This window comes from Leopardus geoffroyi, chromosome B2, assembly GCF_018350155.1.
Source record: "Leopardus geoffroyi isolate Oge1 chromosome B2, O.geoffroyi_Oge1_pat1.0, whole genome shotgun sequence".
Classification (NCBI taxonomy): Eukaryota; Metazoa; Chordata; class Mammalia; order Carnivora; family Felidae; genus Leopardus; species Leopardus geoffroyi.
The window spans coordinates 35,191,252-35,215,076 of NC_059332.1; the positions used below are offsets into that span (position 1 = coordinate 35,191,252).

Genomic DNA, 23,825 nt, shown 5'->3' on the forward strand with positions numbered 1-23,825 from the left:
CCGGACGCCCAACCAACTAAGCCACCCGGGTGCCCCAGTAATCCTAGAATTCCAAAGCTAAAATGGCTCCATGGAGTTCACCTAATGCAACCTGAAATAACTTCATCTCTTTGAGCCTTGATTTCTATATCTTTATTATGGGACTATGACCTGCCAGGCTGCTAGGAGAATTAGAGTCAATATCTGCTTACTGTTAAAAAACAAGACAACAGACCCAAAATGGAATTGCTTATGCTATGCTCCACATCACCAAATGGAAACTTAATTACAGGTTTGGCTCTCTCAGAAATGGAATCTTAAACCAGTCAATCAGGAATCACTGATCAGCACCCATTAGGTAATTTGTCTAATAGACCCCTGTAATCCCCTAAAGGAAGGTAACTTTGCAATAACCAACCTGCTTTTTTGCCTAGCAATAACTTCTTTGTTCCCACTCACTTCTGCCTATAAGTCTTTCCTTTTTACAACTCCTCAGAGCTCCTCTCTATCTACTGGATTGGATGATGCCTGGTTCAAATCAGTTTTTGCTCAAATAAGCTCTTAATGTTTTTAGTTTTATTTATATTTATTGAAGAATAATTGACATACAATATTGCTTTTCCAGTGTACAACACAGTGATTCAATATTTATAGATTTATGAAATGGTTACCACAGTAACTCTAGTTACCATCTGTCACCATACAAAGTTGCTATGATATTATTGACAATATTCCCTACCTTGTACATTACATCCCGGTGTCTTCTTTATTTTGTAACTGGAAGATTGTACCTCTTAATCCCTTTCACCTATTTCATGCATCCCCTCCTCCCCTGTGGCAAAAACCTTCAGTCTGTTCTCTGTATCTACGAGTATGTCTGTTTTGTTTTGTTTGTCTGTTTCTTAGTTTCCACATATGAGTGAAATCATACAGTATTTCTCTTTCTCTGTCTGACTTGCTTCACTTAGCAAAATACTCTCCAGGTCCATCCACGTTGTTGCAAATGGCAAGATTTCACTCTTTTTTATGACTATAAACTCTTAAAAATTTTAATATCTTTTATCAATTTAATATCTTTTAATATCAGTTTATCTTTTAACACTACCATATGGAAGGCAGTCAATAAATGGCAGCTATCATTTGATCTAAAACTTCTAACTTTTGGGTAAAAAGAAAAAAAAATCAGACATAGAGGTGATGACTGACCTACAAGTGACCAGGCTGATACCACATGCCTGATTTCGTTAATCCCTGTTCAGCCTTTTCTCATTTTACTCCTTCTCAAAGTCAATTTCTTTCTTTTTTTTCTTATGTTTATTTATTATTGAGAGAGAGTGAGAGACAGAGCATGAGCAGAGGAGGGGCAGACAGAGAGGGAGACACAGAATCCAAAGCAGGCTCCAGGCTCTGAGCTGTCAGTACAGAGCCCAAGGTGGGGCTCAAACTCACAAACTGTAAGATCATGACCTGAGCTGAAGTCTGACGCTTAACCAACTGAGCTACCCAGGCACCTCTCTCAAAGTCAATTTCTAAGCACAGGTATCCCCCACTACCCAAAAGTAGAGCGTTCTTATGAAATAAAGATAAGAAGAAGAAATCTCCAGTAATTATATGGAAAAAATGTTGAGCATTCCCAGACCCAAGGAAATAACCTCTCTTAAGCCTCTCTGACACCTTAAGGATACATCTTGCTAATAAATACATGACATAAATGGAGATAAAGCCAGATGCTCTTAGACACAGTTCGAAGATATGGCAGCTTGATGCTGAGATGCTGAGTGTGGTTCCGGGGGAAGAAACTTGTGCTGAGTGTATACACTGCCTCTATAACAGTTTGCTGCAAAACAAATGCTGAACGCGATTTCTGTTTTTTGCCTTTTTAAAAAATAAAAACAAAATTCCTCTTCGGAGTTCTTTTAATTGGTGAAAACAGGTACTAATGCAGGTTTTTTTGTAAAAGCAGAGTAGTATCACTCAAACTTTCAAAAACCAAGGGATATTTGTATCTGATCTCGACCCCCAAGCCTGAACATCTAATTTTCAGCATCTTAGGGACTACCTGCATTTACAATAAAGAACAAGAGGGAATAACCCAAATTGCTATTTAAAGTGCTTCAGAGACTCAGAGCAAGAAGCGAAACATTCTGAAATTGCTCTTTTCAACCTTGCTTTTATGTTGCTATCATGTTATTAAAATTCAGAGTGGTTGATGGGAATGTAAGCTGGTGCAGCCACTCTGGAAGTATGGAGGTTCCTCAAAAAACTATTTTAGTATATGTGCTGCCGAAACGATCACAATTCCTCAAAAAACTAAAAACAGAACTACCCTACGACCCAGCAATTGCACTACTAGGCATTTATCCAAGGGATACGGGTGTGCTGTTTCGAAGGGACACATGCACCCCAATGTTTATAGCAGCACTATCAACAATAGCCCAAGTATGGAAAGAGCCCAAATGTCCATCGATGGATGAATGGATAAAGAAGATGTGGTATACACACACACACACACACACACACACACACACACACACACACAATGGAGTATTACTCGGCAATCAAAAAGAATGAAATCTTGCCATTTGCAACTACATGGATGGAACTGGAGAGTATTATGCTAAGTGAAATTAGTCAGAGAAAGACACAAATCATATGACTTCACTCATATGAAGACTTCAAGAGAAAAACAGATGAACATAAGGGAAGGGAAACAAAAATAATATAAAAACAGGGAGGGGGACAAATAGAAGAGACTCATAAATATGGAGAACAAACTGAGGGTTGCTGGAGGGGTGGTGGGAGGGGGGATGGGCTAAATGGGTAAGGGGCATTAAGGAATCTACTCCTGAAATCATTGTTTCACTATATGCTAACTAATTTGGATGTAAATTTAAAAAAATAAAAAATTAAATTAAAAAAAATTCAGAGTGCTTGGGGCACCTGCCTGGCTCAGTCTGTACATACAGCAAGCAACCCTTGATCTCAGGGTTGTGAGTTCAAGCCCCACTTTGGGCATAGAGCTAACACTAAAACAAAACAACACAACACAAAACAAAACAACAAAGAGTGGCTAAGGAAGGACTGAGTTAGTAGTTTCCCATAATTTCTTCAGCCAGGTGTGTATGTATATGTATGTATTTGGCAACCCTTTAAAAATAAGAATTTATGAGGACACTTACTTACTGTATCATTAAAAAAACTGCACTAAAGACACATCAGGTAGAGAACCAAATGCCCTCTTAAGAAAAGAAGAAAAGAGGCACTTGGGTGGTTCAGTCAGTTAAGCAACCAACTCCTGATTTTGGCTCAGGTCATGATCTCACAGTTCATGGGATCGAACCCTGCATGGGGCTGCATGCTGGCAGCAAGGAGCCTGCTTGGGATTCTCTTTCTTCCTCTCTCTCTGTCTCTCGTCCTCACGCATGCACACATGTGCATGCCCTCTCTCTCAAATTAAACTTTTTAAAAACTACAAAAATAAAAGTAAAATAAAATAGCAACTCAATTGTTACCAATGATTATGGATAAAAGGAGAAAATACTGAAACTATTTTGTCACTATAACATGGTTTTATTTTATTTTATTTTTGTTATTTTTATTTTTAATTAAAAAATTTTTTATTTATAGCTAGGTAACATATAGTGCAATATTGGTTTCAGGAGTAGGATTCAGTGATTCATCACTTACATACAACACCCAGTGCTCATCACAAACATGGCTTTATTTTCATTCAAACTGCACAATGTTGAGGAAAGCAGTATATTTTGATATATAAACAACTTATGGTTGACATTAAGGAGGACAACTTTATCTCATTGGGTGTTCCTTTTAAAGATAATATTTATTTGGGGCGCCTGGGTGGCTCAGCCAGTTAAGCGTCTGACTTCGGCTCAGGTCACGATCCCCCGGGTCTGTGAGCTTGAGCCCCACATCGGACTCTGTGCTGACAGCTCAGAGCCTGGAGCCTGCTGTGGATTCTGTGTCTCCCTCTCTCTCTGTCCCTCCCCTGTTCACACTCTGTCTGACTCACTCTCTCTCTCTCTCAAAAATAAATAAACATTAAAAAAAGTATTTTAAAAAAAGATAATATTAGTTTGGATGGAACATGTGCATATGACATTAATAGTCAACTATACTTCAATAAAAAATTGTTTTTTTTTATTTTTTTATTTTTTTATTTTTTTTTTTCAACGTTTATTTATTTTGGGGACAGAGAGAGACAGAGCATGAACGGGGGAGGGGCAGAGAGAGAGGGAGACACAGAATCAGAAACAGGCTCCAGGCTCTGAGCCATCAGCCCAGAGCCCGACGCGGGGCTCGAACTCACGGACCGCGAGATCGTGACCTGGCTGAAGTCGGACGCTTAACCGACTGCGCCACCCAGGCGCCCCTAAAAAATTGTTTTAAATAAAAAAACAACAAATACTAAGAGTACCTCAAATTTCTCTAGTGCTTTCGATTATATACTCTTGTATATATTTTGATTATGTTTTCTTCCTCATAACAACCTCAAGGAAAACATGTTATCATGTTACAAATTAGGAAACACAAGCTTGTGTGTGACTTCCTTAGCCAGTAAGTGTTGGAAGAGCCTTAACCTGAGGTCATCTGGCTCTTTTTCCAATGTCTTTTTCACCACATCACACTGCCTTATGAATCGGATAGCACTTCATGTGTTTGTACTTCCTTTTTCATGGAGTTTGTACTGTCACAAGCACGGTGATGTACTTCCAAGTGGGCATTACTACTCCGAATAAACAAGAACACTCTGTTTGGGCTCCTGGTTAACAAGCAGAAGAAACCTTCCTGAATTTCCCTACTTCCCATCATTTATCTTACTGTCCATCTGTTTTTCATGATAAAGTTTCCTAAAGAGTGAAGGTAAGGGGCCAGGACACACACTTCAGTAAACAGATTCTGCCCTATCTCAGTTACTGAAATTTTGAGGGAAAGAGCAGGTATGGTTTGAGCAAGGTAAAAGAATCTCTTGGTTTTCTGTGGTGGGTCAGTGGGTAACTAGAGTCTCTTTTGCAAGCCTAAAGTTTACTGGTTCAAACCCTAGTTTGAAGAATATATATTTAAGGGCCTATTTGTTTTCTTTTTCAGATGCAGTTCATTTAAAACTCTTACAAAGTTGGGGCGTCTGGGTGACTCAGTCGGTTGAGCGTCCGACTTCAGTTCAGGTCACGATCTCGTGGTCCGTGAGTTCGAGCCCCGCGTCAGGCTCTGGGCTGATGGCTCAGAGCCTGGAGCCTGCTTCTGTGTCTCCCTCTCTCTCTGCCCCTCCCCCGTTCATGCTCTGTCTCTCTCTGTCTCAAAAATAAATAAATGTTAAAAAAAAAAATTAAAAAAAAAAACCACTCTTACAAAGTTAAAAAAAAAAAAAAAAATTCCCAGCATTCTCAGTATTGGGTTCAAGTGAGACTTCTGTGTTCATAAACAGAGACAATGTGTGCTATCAGAGCTGGTGCATGGGATTTGGAAGGTCAGAGTCTATAAACTGTAACACAAGTAATGAGAGATAAACATATTATCAGTTTACACCCAGCGTCTGCCGTAGCCCCAGGCTAACGTATTTCTACATTTTCTGACTCTCCTATTCTGGCTCCCCATAGGACTTCTACTTACAGAGTTTATTTGATTCTTGAGTCTCAAGCTAAGCATTCTATGCCCTTTTAAAAAGTTCAAGAATTCTGAGATGAATTGTCCTCACACGTGAGACAGCGAGGGAGGGAGCTCTTGCCCCTATCAAAATCTCCATGGGAAATGTTATAGATTACTCTCCTGACCATTATAGGAATCTAACCATTAAGTTTCAGGAAACTGTTCCTTATCTTTCATCATTCCATTTACCTTTTCTCTAACACTCAAAATATACTCTACTACCTACTTATCCCTTACCTTCTAAAAAAAGACAAGAACTCAAAACTGTATTACAATATAGACTGTCTTCCCAAGGATTTGGGTTTTTTTTTTTTTTTAAGCATTTTTCTTCTTTAAATAATTTAGCCTTAATAGTGTTCCAGGAAACCAAATGGATACATTGGAAAATAGCTAGGTATGGAGAAAATACATTTCAGCTCTTGGGTAGGACTGGCCTGTCTCTCCAACCTTTTTTTCCTTTTAATCTTTTTATCATAAAATAAAACACAGAGGGGCGCCTTGGTGGCTCAGTCCATTAAATGTCCAATTCTGGATCTCAGCTCAGGTCATGATCTCATGTTTCGTGAGATCAAGCCCCACACTGGTCTCTGCGATGAGCGTGGAGCCTACTTGGGATTTTCTCACGATCTCTATGCCCCTCCCCCCTCAAAATAAATACATTAAAATAGAATAAAATAAAATAAAATAAGATAAAATAAAATAAAATAAAATACAGAAACAGAAGACACTATAAAGGAAATATTTACCTTAAGAAATTATTCTAAGGCAAACACCATCCCCAGGTGAAGAAACTTTGCTACCTACCCTTAGAAGCTCCTTCCAAGTGTCCCTTCTCCATCATTTGCTACCACCAGCACCTTGTAAGTAACCATCATCCTAACTTTTATAGCATCACTTTCATTTCCTTTTTTCTTTAATGATTTTTCCACCCAAATGTTCACTCCTAGACAGTATAGTCTCTCCCTTAACACACAAAACACAGTTAAAAATTTTTTTGATATATCTTTTAAGTCATTTTTTTTTTAACTTTATAATCTTGAAGAATGGAGGCTCTTTGACTTGTAGTTTCCCATAGTGAGGACTTTGCAGATTGCAAGATCATGATACAGTTCAACATATTCCTGGGTTTCCTACAAACTGGCAGCTGGATCTCAAGTCTATATCAGATTCAGGTTTGATCTCTTTAGCAGCATTTTAAGTGGTGGTGTGGTCTTTCCTCAGGAGGTACATAATGTCTAATTCTCTTTTTACGATCCTAGCTGTTAAGGCCTAATGCCTATATTAATTCACAGGGAGTTACGAAACTGGGATAATCTATCATTTCTCTTTTACTTAATAGTGGAATACTCTTACCCAGATTCACTTTCCCTTATCTCTTACTTGGTTACCCAAATAACCAAATTTAACTTTTTAAAGTTGAAAGCCTGCTATCATCGGCTACATAATTCTCCTGAGATCCTACCTTTGAGTTGTGGCTACATGTTTTGTTGGATTTGTAGATGAGACATTGTAAGTGAGACTAAAAGGCTTACCGAAGTTGTATGTAAGGCAGATATATACTAATAAAGATCCAGTAGCAAATTCCAGCCACTAAAAACTTAAAATTCATGATGCTTTGGTTGATTATGTTTTCAAGGTCCACTCTTCGTTTCCTTTGTGACTTTCATGAAGAGATTGTTAACAAAGGTGAACTGATAGAAGTGAAGGAAAAAGGATTCTTGTGAATATATTTTGGGTTAACTGCAGGGTTCCGGCCCCTCTCCAGAAAGTCAGAAATTAAATAGCTATTTACATCTACATTTGAGCACAATTTTGGACTTACAAATGAAAGTGATTAGTCTTTTAAAAAGTCTCCTTTTTTTTTTGTACGTCCGCAGTGATCTAGAAATCATACAACCTAAATCGTTTAGTTTTTAAAAATGCAAATATAATTACTTTGAGAGTTCAAAAATCTTGGGATTTTTGCATTGTTTTTACAGTTACTACATATGATGTACTATGTAAAAAGGATAATTAGTTTCTTACACAATAACTGATAATAGTTATTGCTTTGAAAATATTTTCATTCTGAGACACAATCAACCTTAAATGGTTCGGTGTTAACAGCTGAAGGCATTTAAGGTGCTTCCTAGAGGCACTGAGGAGTTCAACTGGAGGCAATTATTAGACAGAACTGCCATATGCTCAGTGGATGCTGAGCAAGAATTTGGGGGGCAAATGATCTAGATTCTCAGCCCACCAGCACCACTTCATAGTTTAATGACCTTAGATTCTTGTTTAGGTCTTGTTTGCCTCATTTGTAATCTGAGTAGTAAAATCCATCTCCCAGAGTTGTTGAGAATTTTAAGCAATGTGAAATAGTGGAAAAGGTGCTTTGTAAAATTTACTGGTAGTAGATATCATATTTAAGGAGACTCATCACAGTTGACCAGATAAACTGTATCGCCTTCTGAATTAGCCATTATGGAAATGGAAAATTCCAGGTCTGCCAATGTGACATTAGAAAGGGTTTTCAGCTTCAGATATGAATGCTTCTGAGAGATTCATGTTTGGAGATACATTAACTTATAAATAAATGATAAAAATCAGCATAAACCAGTGCTTTCTGTGAATATACGTTTCTCATTTTTCATCTCCTTGGTGTCTACCCCCAAAAAGTGCTAGATCTGATATTCTACTCATTATATGAAATTATAGGCAAAAAGAGAACAATTTAGTCTTAACTATTAATTAAAAGATACAGTCATTAGCCTGTAATGACTTGTCTGGCTTTTGTGCCAGATTTTTGTATATTACAAGTCTGCAGAGAAAGTTTTCCAGAAAGGAAGCATAACATTGTACTTTATAGAAATGGAAATAAAGGCATTAGTTTGAACAATCTTCTATGTTACTTTGGTTGTAAAGTTTGGATCCTAAGATTGTCTAAGACCTCTAAGATCCAATTATAATGAAAAATGTATAGCTTCGGTTTTCAAAATTAAAGTTATTGACCCTGACAATGCAATTTTGCTATACAAGTATCCAGCAACCATTTGCAACCTATTGGAATGAGAATCAAAACAGTTTCCTCATATTCCTTCCACTTCAATTCTAATCCTAATCTTTAGCCCCAAATTAGTTTCCAGAGACGTTTGTAACAAAAAAAATTGACTCAGAATTTAAGAAATCATGCTATTAACGTATATGGTTTTCAACAATTTTAAAATAAAGCAGTTTGCATAATCAATATAACTTTATAACTTTTAAAAACACAAAAGCCACTAGAAATGAGGACAATAGGGGCACCTTGGTGACTCGGTTGAGCATCGGATTCTTGGTTTCTGGAGGGGTCGTGATCCCAAGGTGGTGGGGCTCTACACTGAACATGGAGCCTGCTTGGGATTCTCTCTCCTCCTCTGGCCCTCTCCCCTGCTCTCTCTCCCTCTCTCTCTCTCTCTCTCTAAAAAAAAAAAAAAATTAAAGTCAAGACAATAAGGATTGATGTTATTTCTTTCCTTTATGTTTTCAGCACCCGTTTTATAGAACACGGACCATACATTGCTTTTCGGGTGTTGAAACATTTTACTAGCACAACCAGTTTTCCAATAATCTGCTTCGGTTGATTTAATGTTTATTTATTTTTGAGAGAGACAGAGTGTAAACGGGGGAGGGCAGAGAGAGGGAGCCACAGAATCTGAAGCAGGCTCCAGGCTTCCCCCCCCCCCCCCACGCCGCCTTTCTTTGGCCAGAACGTATATCCAGGATAGTTTTTAAGCAAAACGTGTTTAAGGACCTCCGTTACTCTTGCTACGTACCCCCTTCCCCCAAACGCCTGGAGAGATTGGGGCTCCACAATTCTCTTTAAGTATTGCTGTCCTGGGGCTTTGCGAAGATTATTTAACAACCCAGGTAACTAGTAACTTTCCGTTTTATACCTTTAATAATTGAGAGGGGGCATCCGCAGCTCAGAAATCGAATCCACCCCAGCTGCGCTGGAGTGAGAGCGTCCTCCCACGGACGGGGCGTGGAGGGGGGGGCGTGTCGGGAAAGAAAGAGGACACCTCTCCGCGGCCGCCCCGGCGGCTGGCCGGGAGCCCGGCCTTCCCGGCGTGCCCCGCGCGCCGTGGGGACTCTTAATGTGAAGCGCCGGGTGACTCAGCCGCGTGGCCGCGCCGGCCAGGGCGGGGGGGCGCGCGCCGCTGCGGCACGGCCGGTCCCCGCGGCGGCTCCTCGCGGCGCGGTGTGCGCGCGCCTCCCGGGCGGGTTCGGGCCCCGAGCGCGAGAGCGCGGCGGGAGCGTCAGGTAAGTGGCGGCGCGGGCACCCGGTAGGGCGAGTGTGGCGGCGGGCAGGGCCCGGACTCTGCCTTTGTGGCGGGGGGAGGGGGGCATCTCCTCGGGCCGCCGTTCGGGCGGACGCCCGCCGAGTCGGACCCCAATTGAAAGGCCGCGGGGGACTGAAATCCCCGCGACGAAAAATGTCCGCAAGTGGGTTTCGGGCGCCGGTTTTCGTGCCGAGGATAAAGTCTTACAGTCCGCGGAAGGGGGTGGCACCTTCTCAGGAAATCGCGAGCGCAGCCGTGGGGACAGCTGAAGTGTAACTTGACTGTTTTCTGCAGGCCTGCGGTGCTTTCGTCCAGCCGGCAGAGAAATGACGATAAAGCCCCGAGTGTTTACTGATAACGCGTTTGCAGACGCGTTTTTGTTGGTTGGTGGGTTGGTTTCTGGCAGTGAGTCGAACTCTTTACAAATTAGGTAGTTGGTCGCACTTATCAAACTCTGCCTGAAGCGGAGAGTGCGTTTTGCTCGCACTCCACCCCTGCTTCGGAGTCTTCTCTGCCGCTGGCTTTTCGTTAGTAGCTCTGAGTGCAGAAGCGCCGGGCAGAGCATCTGGGTGATCTTTTCTTTCAAGTGAAACCATGCTCTTTATAGCAGTGACTTCAGGTTTACAAGCCTCGTTCTGCACTACCAACAAACCTCTTCGATTTTGGACTGTGTGATTCTTAATTGAAAAATTCCTGCGTTGAACCGGTTTGTTTTTAAACACGAAGCCAGTGAACAAACAAAATGGGATAAACAAGGCCGTGGAGGAACTGGTTAACCAGTTCGTGAAAATGCATTTTCCAGGTCCTTACATTGTGCCCCCGTTAGCTGTTGAGCAACTAGCTGCAGCTGCGTTAGTTAACCTGCGAAACGGAGGTTTTTTTTTTTAATGGTCCCCCAAAACAAAGTGGTGTAGTCGAACGTAAAGAATCCGGAATCCAAAGAACCTCACCCCAATCCCTCCCACCCCCTCATCCCCCAATTCTGGGGCAGTAGTTCACTAGTGTAAGTTTGCTCATAAAAATGCCAGTACCACTCCCAGAATTTGGGTTCTAGAGATCTGTGATGGGTCCCTGAAACGGCACTTTAAGCAGGCACCCCCTTCCTTGGTCTGTTATACCAGCTTTAAGAAACACCACCTTGGGGCTGCCCTGAGAATTTTTAGAACTGCCCAACTCCCTTACCCCTTTGTTGATTTACTCTCCCTTCCCCTCCCACCAGTCCTAAGCCAAGAAGCCGGCTTCTCCAGAGGGAAACTTAAGAAAAGGTAGTGCTTTCTTGGACTCTGACACCAGGGTAGGAAATGACTTCCATACATATTCTGATACTGCCTTGGTGGGTTAGAGATAGCCAGCGCCTATTAATCTGTGCTTTTTCCTTCTGGGGGCTGCTTCGAGTATCATCAGAATTTAAGCAACACCATTAGGCCACATCTTCTCATCCCAGTCTGACCATTAGAACCAGGGCAGCCAGTGCCATGTAACTCCTGTGGCCTTGAGTCCTCAGAGTTCATGGTACCTAGCAGTACTGGTAGCATTTATGAGGGCTTTCAGGTCAGCTGACCTCTAATTCAGTCATCAGATACCCAGGTAATGCCTGTTTTGTGCAAAGCCCTGGAGGAGGCCACTTGAGCAACAACATTGCAAAGATGGCACACAGTTGCATTGCTTCCTTGAGACGAAAATGAGGACTGAGTAACCTGTGCTGCTGAAAGCTTCTTCTGTTTCTTAGATGCTCCTGAGATAGATACGAAGGGGTGAGGTTAGAGTTAGGTGGTTTGACATTTTTCTGTTTTTGGTGTCTTTGTTTTGGTCTCCTCTCATTAATCTCTTTCTGTTGGCTTACAGAATGTCAGTGTCTTTCCTTCTATAGCCCTGGGCTTCCTGATTACCGTGCCTTCCCTCTGCCCCTGAATCTGACCATGCCTATCCCTACTTGGCTAACTGGAGTAAAAAGTTTAGGGAAGTTTTTGGAATGCTGAATGACCTCTTTCGGGAAGACCCAGAATCATGGAAATCAGAGGCTTTGAGATCTAAGGAAACCTATTAGAAACTTACATAGTGGAGTCCTCTCATCTTTCAGGTAAAGAATCTGAGCCATGAGGTGGCAGAGGAAAGGACTCCTGGCTCCTAGCTGAGTGTTCTTCCACTAAATCATCTCAAGACAAATGCTTCAAAAATGGAAAAGGTTGAGAGAAATTCAGTTATAAGTAGATGAAGAAAATGGAAAGACTTCCACATGACTACAAAAGTAGTGTTTTCTTGGGGCGCCTGGGTGGCGCAGTCGGTTAAGCATCCGACTTCAGCCAGGTCACGATCTTGCGGTCCGTGAGTTTGAGCCCCGCGTCGGGCTCTGGGCTGATGGCTCAGAGCCTGGAGCCTGTTTCTGATTCTGTGTCTCCCTCTCTCTCTGCCCCTCCCCCGTTCATGCTCTGTCTCTCTCTGTCCCAAAAATAAATAAACGTTGGAAAAAAAAAATTTTTTTTTTAAAAAGTAGTGTTTTCTGGAAAAATGGAGATTGAACGAGAATGTGATCTAAACATACAAATCATGAAGAGTGGGGGTACTAAAATAAGGACTCTGAAGCTGGAAATAAGTAGTAAAAGTTCAAATAAAAGCAAAAAGTTACCTTGTACTCCCCAAAGACATTACAAACTTAGTATTTTTTAAAAAAATTCAGTTAAGCTTAAGATATTGGTGAATTTTTATTAAATAGTAGATGTTTGAGCAATGTCCAGAATGTTTTGAAGTTGTCACATAACTATACTGTTGTCCTTATCAAAGTTACTAAGTATTCTGTGGGAGACAGAATATAAAACTGATATAATCTGGTTAAATATATTTTCATGAGGGAAATGAGGTTATTGGGGTAGTATATGCATTTCTGGAAGGTAGAAGGAAAGAGGTATGTATGCAAAAAGAGAACCTTTTGATATTTTTGCTTGCAGTCCCCAAGTTAAATATTATTGGATTGTCCTTGTATATTCATGAAAGAATTAGAAGAGTCAGTGCTTAATAATTAGACATTATTATGTGCCAGACACTGTACTAAATGCTTTTACATCAGTTCTTGTATTATCTCCATTTTATAGTCAAGGAATCTAAGATACAAACAGCTTAAGTTTGCCCAGAGTCTGTTCAGACTTAAATCTGCCTGCCTCCAAAGGCATTAAGATTTATGCTCACTTCATTGGGTAGTAGTTAAGAATGTGGTAATTGAAGCCAGGCTTTCCTGGGTTCAAATCCTGGCACCTTCATTTACTAACTTGTATAAAATACTCCTCAGTTTCTATGTCCCTGAAATAGAGATTGTCATAGGTACCTACCTCAGAGGGTTATCAGGGATGAATTAATTTATGTAAAGAGCTTAGAACTGTGCCTGACACATAGTAAATTCTCAGGAAATAAATGTTGGCTTTGGTTTTGTTTGTTTTTTTAATTTTATTTCAAGGTATTCTTTAGATTCAGATTGTGCTTTCTACTCAGGCTTTATGATAAGTATAGATGTAAACTTTATCTCTGTTCTTACTAAAACTGGGGGAACCTTGCTAAAATTTTGGAAAATACTGGGTACAAATAGTGCAAAGATCTGTGACTGGGACCAGAGGGTTTGGTTTCTATTTGTTTCATAGAGAAGGTTGTAAGGATCAGATGAAGTAACAAATACAAATAAAATTTAAATTGTATATGCTATGCAAATACTGTTTTTTTACTGTTATTAAAATTAGAGAGCAAAGTTGCAGTATATTATTGAGATTATTAAAAGAACATTTAACTTCCTTAAAACAGGTAGTGATCTATAGCTCTATATGAAGATCACAGTCTGTACCATAAAATCATCTAAGATTCCTTCCATGTGTTTGTTCTAAATCTCTTTTTTGGTGGTAGAGCATGAAATAGAATTTTTGCAGTTGTTTCTGTATATAAGTTTGGTAGGACTACCTAAAAAGTACCACAGACTAACTTAACCAACAGAAATTTTTTTCCTACAATTCTGGAGGCTGGAAGTCTGAGATCAAGATGTCTGCAGGATTGGTTTCTTCTGAGGCCTCCCTCCCTCCTTGGCTTATAAATGGTTGCTTCTTACTGTGTCTCCTGTGGGCTTCCCTCTGTGTGTGTCTCTTCATGTCCTCTTCTTAAAAGTCATACTGAACTAATGACTTCACCCTAATGACTTCATTACCTCTTTAAAATCTTACTTTCCAAACACTCACATTCTGAGGATTTAGGAGTTGGGACTTCAACATCAGAATTTTGAGGGGAACACATTTTTTAGCTCATAACAGTCTGTTTAGAGAATTATATGCCAGGTAATCACAGTGCTCCATTGCCCTCATTGTTGAGCACCCAGTGCCCCGGGGCTGAAGCAACATCCTTTATCCTGTGCCTGCCTACCTATCGTACCTTCCACCCGTTACTTAGAACCATGCTTGCAGTTGAGTACCCTAAGAAACACATGCCTCTGCATGAAATCATTGCATTTGGATTTAAAGCAAATTATTGTCATCCTGTCAAATAATCTGCTTAAGAAACTATTCCACATATTTTAACCTAATAAATTCCTTATTTGTTTTGTAAGCATATTTGTTCTTTCATCTAAATTGAAAAATTTCAAAATCTCTTATGTAGTAATATTTTCTTTCTCTTAAACTGTCTTAAGCTTAAAAAAAAAAAAGTTCTGGGGCGCCTGGGTGGCTCAGTCAGTTAAGCGCCCGACTTCAACTCAGGTCACGATCTCGCGGTCCGTGAGTTCGAGCCCTGCGTTGGGCTCTGGGCTGATGGCTCAGAGCCTGGAGCCTGCTTCGATTCTGTGTCTCCCTCTCTCTCTGCCCCTCCCCCATTCATGCTCTGTCTCAAAAATAAATAAATGTTAAAAAAACCATTTTCTTGAAGAGTTCCCTGTTTTTACAGAGAATGTTTTCCTTTTTTCCCATTTTAAAAGTAATAACACTTATCTTAGAGACTCAGTATTCAATAAAATACAATTTAAAAACACATATGATGAGCCTACAATTAAGGGAGAATAATTAATATGTTCAGTCTTTTTTCCATGAATATATTTATTCTAACCTGCCTTTTTAAACCTAATAAATCGTACTGTTTACTGCTGTTTTAGTTATTAATCTAAAACATTTCTTATTAGCCTTTAATGTGGTAAATTATATTTTTATATTAATTTTAGAATGTTAAGCCAACCTTATAATGTATTATCCCTTTTTATGTATCTGGATTTTATTTTTTTTAATAATGTTCAGGATTTTTGTGCTTATGTTTATAAGAGAAAATAACCTCAGAAGATGAATTGGAAAATATTCTTCCTTTTTCTATTCTCAAGAAGAGTTTGTAGAAGATTAATGTAGTTTCTTCCTTAAAGATGTGGAAGAATTTACTAGTCAGGCCATTTGGTCCTAGAGTTTTCTTTATGGAAAGGTTCTAGTTATGGATTATGGTTCTCTGTGTGTATACGTGACAATAATATATGTCATCTATATATAAATACATATATATGTTAAGATAGTTATCATGGAGTTGGCCTATAGGATTGCGGCCGTCAGGAAGGGCAGGTTGGAATTCTGAACTGTTGAGGCTGAAATCCACAGTTGAATTTCTTCTTTCTCAGAGAACCTTAGTTCTGCTCTTACAGCCTTGCAATTGACTGGATCAGGCCCACTCAGATTATCTAGGATAATCTTCCTTAATTGAAGTGATTATAGACTTTAATCACATCTGCCACATACTTTCACAGTAATACCTAGATTAGTGTCTCATTGACCTAGGACTGTAGGCTAAGCAAGTTTACGTATGAAACTGACCATCACAGCTTCTCTCCGGTCTAGTCTTGGCTCCCTTACTAGTTGTTTGATGCCTTCAAGCAGTTGTTTTTTCTGCTTTACCCATTTTTCTGAAGGGTGTATTATTCCAGGGGATAGGACTAAAACTAAGCATGGAAGACATGGTGGGTGTGGGGAGGAAAGCAGACTTTGGCTCAACCCAAGAAGAAGAAAAATGTTTCCCCAAGGATTGCTTTCCAGCTTTTGAGTGAGCAAACCAAGAGACTTTTTATTTTTGGGTATTTTTAGTTAGGTTACACTGAACTGGTAGAAGTGTTTTTTAGTCCTAGGTGATTGGGATCCAGATTTTTTGAGATTCATGATTGGTAAAATTATGGGGGAAGAGATTGGAAGCCCATTTAAAAAGAAATCTGGCCATCATTTTCTGTCACCATTCTTTCATAAAAGAAAAAGCATTTAATATCAAAAAAGAATTACAGGTGTAACTTAGGTACAAAGGATAGTCCTTCTCAAGAAAACATAACACTAACATATACTGTAATCCTTCACATTTCAATATTTTTGAAATCCTGATGTATATTAAAGTCACATATGTATCTAATATGCTAGTGTTTCTTTTTCCTAAAAAGCTATTAGCAGATTGATGATGTCTCAGTCAGTGTCAAGTGTCTTTGAACTGGTGTAATTTGTGTGTGTGTGTGTGTGTGTGTGTGTGTGTGTGCGTGTGTGTGCATGCATGCGTGTGTGCGCGCGCGCTGCACTGTTATCATTTCTGCTAAGTATTCAGTGAAAACTTTGACACTAATTGGTACTGGGCCTTGAACCATCTTCTCACACAATGATTTTGGATTGTCTCCAAAGTTTTCAACATGATCTATAGCTACAGTACTGATCCATGGGTCTGTCCCCAAGACCTTCATATACACACTTTCTTGCCATACACACACTTAGCTTTTTCCTGTAAAATGGCCTACTCTGTTGACTAATACATCTTTAAATTTTTTAATTGCACTGGCTTGTACTGTTCTTTTCAAGACCTTATTGCTAATAGCATATTGCTTTGATATTTCCTGGAAGTTTGTATAAGTAATCTTTAACAGCTTGTGTATCTCTTCCTTTATAGGATTTTAGGTTTTTAGCAAGCAGAAGAGTGTCCTGGACATTAGGGAACTCACCCCAGAGATTCTATAATATGTTGACTGGCTTTTTCTTAGGAGGCATAGACTTTGCCTGATCTGTTATGTGCCATGGATTGTTCTTAGCATAAAGGTGTCACTAGCATGACCATAACTCGTTGAATCCAATCAAAAGATGGAAACACCATGCGTAGAAATGACAGAATTTCATTTATCCAGTTCTTAGGTAATATAGAAGTCCTCTCCTAGCAACTATTTAAACAGAAAAGGTGTTAGATATGCCCATTATTGGCACAGAAAGGTTGTATGCCCAAGCCGTAGATCTTGGGCTTGGAATTATATTTCTAAACCTATACAGTTTACGTAGAAATCATGAAGTAAATCAGCCCTATAAGGAGAGGTAACATAACATGATGGTAACAGTAGACTGTGAAGCCAGAAGCCTGGGTTTGAAGCCTAGCTTCACTATTTATTAGCTGTGTGACTGTGAGAACTTTCCTTAGCCTCTTTCTTCCTCAGTTTCCTCACCTATAAAATGAGGGTAATAATGGCACCTACTTCATAAAGTTCTGTGACTATTAAATAACATTTATAAAGGACTTAGAACCATATGTGATACGAGATATGTGTGAATTAAGTTTATGGCCATCTGTACTTAAGATGCAGGGCTTGTAGTAATTTGACATATTGAACAACCTCAGCTGATTAATCTGTGATCCTAATGTAAAATGTGTTCTTGAGTCATTAGGTTTTAGATTCAATTATTAATTTAAGGATGTAAGAAAACTTTGCTGTTTGAAAAGAGTGTTGAAATATTTAAGAACTTCTTGAGATACACTAGAATTCATCAGTTTCACTTTTTAGATTTACCAGTTTTTTCATTACTTGAAGATTTGCTTGGTAGGCAAAGTGCTAGAACAAAAAAAGAAAATACGTTAAGATTGTAGATATAGTTTGAAATCTTTGATGGAAACACAAAACTTAGGATAGTGGTTATAGGGGATTCAACTGTATTGTCATATTTTGTATTTTAAACTGGGTGGTAAGTATAGATTTTTTATTATATTGTTTAAATCTTTTTGTTTCCAGTATAGTAGTTTTTTTAACTTGATAAATTTGTAACAGAAAGTAAGGGCAGTCTTAGTTACAAGTTGAACACAAGGTCTTAAGTCTTAATTTAAATCCAAGTAACTATAATATAGCCTCTTTGTGCATAAAACCTGTTCTTGGACGTAAGGTATATTGACAAAAAGGTACTGAGGGCAGTAAATTGGGGATGTCAAATAGAAAAGACAGGAAAATCTGTCCGAGCAATTATGATCTTGTGACTACTGTCGTGCTTTTATCTGCCTGCCTGTTAGCCTGGCCTCAGTAGTTCATAGGGGAGAAGGAAAGAAAAGGGAAGGAATCAGTTCCAGCCTTTCCATGGAATCGGCATGTCCTCTTCTCTCCTGCATGTCTTCTCTCATTGTGGCTTTCTTCCAAGATAGAAGAAATGAGGAACAGAAGTGGTTCTGCCAATAGACGTCTTTGAATTTTATGTCTTCTCCAACTTGTGCAGTTTTTTGCCTTAAATTCTATTTTGTAAGCTATTAATACAGCTTCACCAGCTCTCTTTTGGGTATGTCTCTCTTTCCATCCTTTGCCCATTTTTCTGTTGGGTTAGTTTCATGCATTTTTATAACCCCTCATTGAGTATTGTGATAACTCTGTGTAGTATGTTGCAAATACAATTTTTCAAATCTATTTTTTATAGGATCTCTTGCCATACAAAAGTTTTTAGTTTTTTGTTTTTGGGAGGGGGTTTGTAATAACATGTGTCTTTCTCTTCTTTTTTAGCTTTTGGGTTTTTGGTCCTGATTATAAAGGCCTCTCTACCCCAAGATTGTAAGTCTCCTAGAATATTCTTCAAAAAGAATATTGTTGTGCTTCAGTCTCTTGTCCATGAAATGAAAGATTATACTAAATCATTTGTTCCCAAACATAGCTAGTCTACAGGATCACCTGAGGAGCTTGTTAAAAATTCATTCTCAGATCCTACCCTAGACTTACTGAATCAGAATCTCTGGGGAATGGGGCCCAAGAATATGTTTTTAACAGGTTCTTGTATGTAACTCTGATTATCAGTTAGACCTGAGAACCACTGGACAATATAATCACTTAGGTCTCTTATTCCAAAAATGCCACTTTTCTGTATTGTATAACTCTCGTGTTTTGATTTTTCAACTAGATTGTAAGCTCTTTGTATGAAGGGAGGACTATGTCTTAAGTACTACCCTTCTTGACAATAACCTATTGAGATCCTGTTATTTCACACTTAGACAATTCCAATAGCCTCTTCTTTTAACTATTCCAGTCCGTCTGTGGCTGTATTTATCTTGAAGCATTTATCTTCAAACATATTGAACATGAGCCTTCCATATGTAAAAACTTTGGCTACAAGACAACATTCTATTTTACTTTATAATTCAAGGCCCCCATAAGTTGGCTCTATCTTGTTTTTCAACTTCCCCAGGACCAGTATGTATAGTCATCTAAGTTGTGCATTGTATAGCTTCTTAGATGATGGGGTTCCCTGGAGTTGTATGATATGATGGTGAACCTGATTTCCCCACCCTTTCACATTAACCCTTCACTCTAGCCTGATTAGTCTCCCACCCACCCCATTTTATGTAGTAATAAAGCCTTGTTCACTTTTACTTTCCTGCCTGTTCTATGCCATCTGCACTATCTGGCCTGCCCTTTCCTCTTTTCTCTACCAAAGTTCTACATATTAACATCTGCAGAGTGGAGTGTTACATAGTAATAAAAAGAATGAGGATGGTTTCTAATCACTCCTTTGGAGTGAATTCCAGGATATATTGTTAAGTAAAAATAGCAAAGGACAGGATTGGATATGGTGTTCCATCTTTTGTATAAGAAAAAGAGGAATTAATAATTTATATGTATATACACATTTTATCCTAATTTCTTCAAAGAGAAACATGAAGGATAAACAGAAATTAATAACACTGGTTATCTGTAGGGAATAGATGGGGAAAGATTGGAGGGAAAAGGGAAGGGAAAAACACTTCTCTCAGCATTCCTTTCTTGTAACACTGTAACTTAAACCATGTAAATGTTTTACATAGTAAGTGTAGAGAGAAATAAACCTAACCTATAGGACATACAGAGAAAAAATAACTTGAACATATCCTACTGACAATACATCAGGCAAGAATCATCAGTAGATTGCCAAAAGGACAAAAAGAACTGCCCCCCCCCCCACCCCGTAGACTTAAAACTTAGTATGTTTATTGTGAGTAATAATATTGATATTATAATTTTGAAACTAGTTTATGAACCAAGATTTTCATTGTAAGGGAAAAGATGCTAATATAAAGAAAAACTATAGTGTTGAATTTGAGTTGAAAGTATCAGTGTAAATTCTTGCTTGTTTAAAAAAAACAAAAAAGTCCCCAGTTTTATCTACTGAAATGGCCTAGAAGCAGTGACAACCCAGTAGCTGTGAGGACAGTTAGTGCTCAGATCCTGATTTATAAATGCCATTGCCCACTAAAAGGAACAAAGGCTCCTGGCAAAGTGGCTGATTCCAGGTCTGGGGCAGAGATGGTAAAAGGTGCGCTTGAAGAAATCTTATGCCAGAAGTAGCCTCAAAAGCAAATAGAATTGTGTTAAAATGACAGACAATGGCTTGAAGAGAACCCCACTAGCCATATTTGGGACAGTTTAAACCAAAAATTGGGGACAATTTAAAAAAAATCATGGTAATGGATTATTATAATATACTAGATTAAAACAAATCTTTGAGTTCATAATGATACTTAAAAGGGAGAATTAAAGGAAAAGTGTAGAAATAGTTGTACTTCATGGAAGGCTGCTATACAGTAGATGTAGGAGGAACAACACAGAGAGCCCTCATTTTTGTAGTCCCAAATGTAATAACTGACTCAGGCAAGAATCATCAGTAGATTGCCAAAACCACTGGGTGAAAGGTTATTGGGAGATAGAGTATTACATCTCTCTTTACAGCGGGGAGAGATCTATAGTCACCATTTAACCAAGTGGCCACGCTTTTCCCCTATAGTAGGGTATGGTGGCATTATGTCTCTAATGTGATGGCATTTGGAAGGATACAGCTGCCATCTATGTAGTATTCTTGTTTAGACACATAGGAGAAAATTTTTTACTTGTGTGGAAACAGTGAGATCCAGGATGTTGGAACTGACCTAGTCTCTTTTAAAATGTAAGTTTCATTTTAAAAAAAGATGGAGGGAGGGACTATACGAGATTAAAAAATTTGGAACAACTAGGGGCACATGGGTGGCTCAGTTGGTTAAGCTTCTGAGCAGCTCAGGTCATGATCTCACAGTCCATGGGTTTGAGCCCCGTGTTGGGCTCTGTGCCGACAGCTCAGAGCCTGGGGCCTGCTTAGGATTCTCCCTCTCTCCCTCTCTCTCTCTCCCTCTCTCCCTCTCTCCCTCTCCCCCCCCCCCACTCGTACTCTATCTCTCTCTCTCTCTCTCTCAAAAATAAATAAAACATTTAAAAAAAAATGCAAGAAACAAGCCTTAATTATGGATCCCCAGAAAAGTCTATAAAAGAAAATATGAAACCAAATTAGTAAATTTGATTATGGATTATGTGTTGAGATTATGGAATTGTCCATTTTCTTAGATGTGAAAATGGTACTGTTGTGTTTTGTAGGGGACTGTTGTAATTCTTAGACTGTGCATACTGAAGTATTAGGGATGAAGTGTGATATCTGTAATTCTCAGGTGATTTGGAAAATCTGTGGAGGGGGAAGGAATGCAAAGTGCACCCCAATGAGGCAGGATGATCATTGGTAAATCTGAGGGGTATACACCTGTGTACTGATTGTAATGATTTTTCTATTTTCCTGAAGATTTGAAGTGTCCAAAAACTGGGGAAAAAATCTCTTCAGAGCCCTGTGTAGATTTTGTCTGATGAAGACTTCCTTTTCCCAAGCCCACCAGCTAGAGGTGATTTTCTCATATGAATTTTTATGACTTTTATGTTTCTTTTATGATCCCCAAACCTAAATGCATATGAGAGCTGCCTAAGTTGACTTTTTAGAAAAAATTACGAACTGCTGGACCTCACAATGAGCCTATGTTAATATACTCTGGGAAGATAGGCCTGACAATCAAACCAAGGGTTAGAACCGCTTATTCTGTATGTATTAGTTAAATTTATTTATCTTTTTCACATATTCCCACCTAACCAGCATGGGAGCTTAGGATCAGCCCTGAAGGTGTCCCACAGTCCTTTGCCCCTTTTTGCTGGCACAGTGTTATGTGTGTTCCACACAGTAGATGTTTGGTAAATACATGCTGACTATATATGTTCGCTAATTTGTTGACAGTCTGAAGAGGTTACCAGAAACTTCTCTAAATTCTGAGAGATTAAAATAACCTAGCTGATAAAAGTGCTTAGTCAATTCAAAAGATTCATTTGAAAGCTGTCTAGGTTTTAGTTATAAAATTACAGGTTTGGTTTACAAAAATAACATGTCTGTTATCGGTAAATATTTGAAATTAAGAGTTACCAGTGGAATCATAAATGAATTTCATTACCTCTGCAAACAGACATATTCAGAATCCAGTACTTAACAAAAAAATACAGATACACAGATAAATAAAGGGGTTGTTAGTATTGGAATTGAGATGAGGGATAATGTGGTAGCTAGGTAATAATGCAAGTAAGGAGAAACAAGAAGAGATTAAAACTTTTATGAGTATGATTTTTATAAGCTTGAAGCTAGGTTTGAATATATGAATAATAGTAACAGCTAACAATTTTTCAGTGTTTACCATATGCCACAGATCGTACTTGATCTGAAGTATTTGTGATCCCTAAAATAGCTCTTCCAAATAGATGGTATTATTAATTTACAGATGAGAAAATGGAATCTCAGAGAAGTTAGTCATGTGCCCAGATTCACGTAGCTAATAAGTGGTGGAATCACGAACCTAACTATTTAGTCTAGCTTCAAAGCACTTGCTGGCAAATACAGGAGAGGCAGGATAGGGTATGGTTAAATATAGCTTCCCTTAATTTGAGACTTTGTGAAGAAATGGTATGGCAAATGGGAAAACATTTTATAGCATCAGTTCTTTGAAAAGAAATCTAAACAAGGGGCGCCTGGGTGGCTCAGTCAGTTGAGCGTCCGACTTCGGCTCAGGTCATGATCTCGCAATCTGTGAGTTCGAGCCCCATGTCGGGCTCTGTGCTGACAGCTCAGAGCCTGGAGCCTGCTTCAGATTCTGTGTCTCCCTCCCTCTTTGCCCCTCCCCTGCTCATGCTCGCTCTCTCTCTGTCAAAAATAAACAAACATTAAAAAAAATATTAAAAAAAAATCTAAACAAGATAAAGCAGTTAGGGGAGAAGGGTTGATGTTTACTAGGGGTTAAACAGTTGCATAGGCTCATAGGGAGCGTATATAAGAAGGCATGTACTGACCAGTATTCAAGAAGTACAGTATCATAAGTTCTTTTTCTGCATAGAAGCAGTCTTCTGGTGTAGCTGCAATATTAACCTAGACTGCATAATCTATCTTTAATCCATATAATGTATTTGTATGTGTTAAAATAGCTGAAGTAAACTTACGTTTTACTTTTGAATTAAAAATTTGATTAAACATTGTCTCAACAATAAACAGCAAAATTAGTATTAATAGTTTCAGTTATCCATACATTTTTTTTTTTCAACGTTTATTTATTTTTGGGACAGAGAGAGACAGAGCATGAACGGGGGAGGGGCAGAGAGAGAGGGAGACACAGAATCGGAAGCAGGCTCCAGGCTCTGAGCCATCAGCCCAGAGCCCGACGCGGGGCTCGAACTCACGAACCGCGAGATCGTGACCTGGCTGAAGTCGGACGCTTAACCGACTGCGCCACCCAGGCGCCCCTCCATACATTTTTAATATTTCATTG

The 23,825-nt window shown here is 39.1% G+C and overlaps 1 protein-coding gene across 2 annotated transcripts in view; it reads left to right on the top strand.

The window, feature by feature from the left end:
• Positions 1–9,762: 9,762 nt before the first annotated feature.
• The window catches only part of KCTD20 (potassium channel tetramerization domain containing 20), a 37,569-nt gene continuing 23,506 nt past the window's right edge, over positions 9,763–23,825 (top strand). The window contains exon 1 of one of the 2 annotated variants that reach the window (XM_045500816.1): positions 9,763–9,924. The gene's annotated coding sequence lies outside the window, so the exon portion shown is untranslated. The remainder of the gene's footprint in view (positions 9,925–23,825) is intronic. The other variant, XM_045500817.1, reaches the window with a different exon arrangement.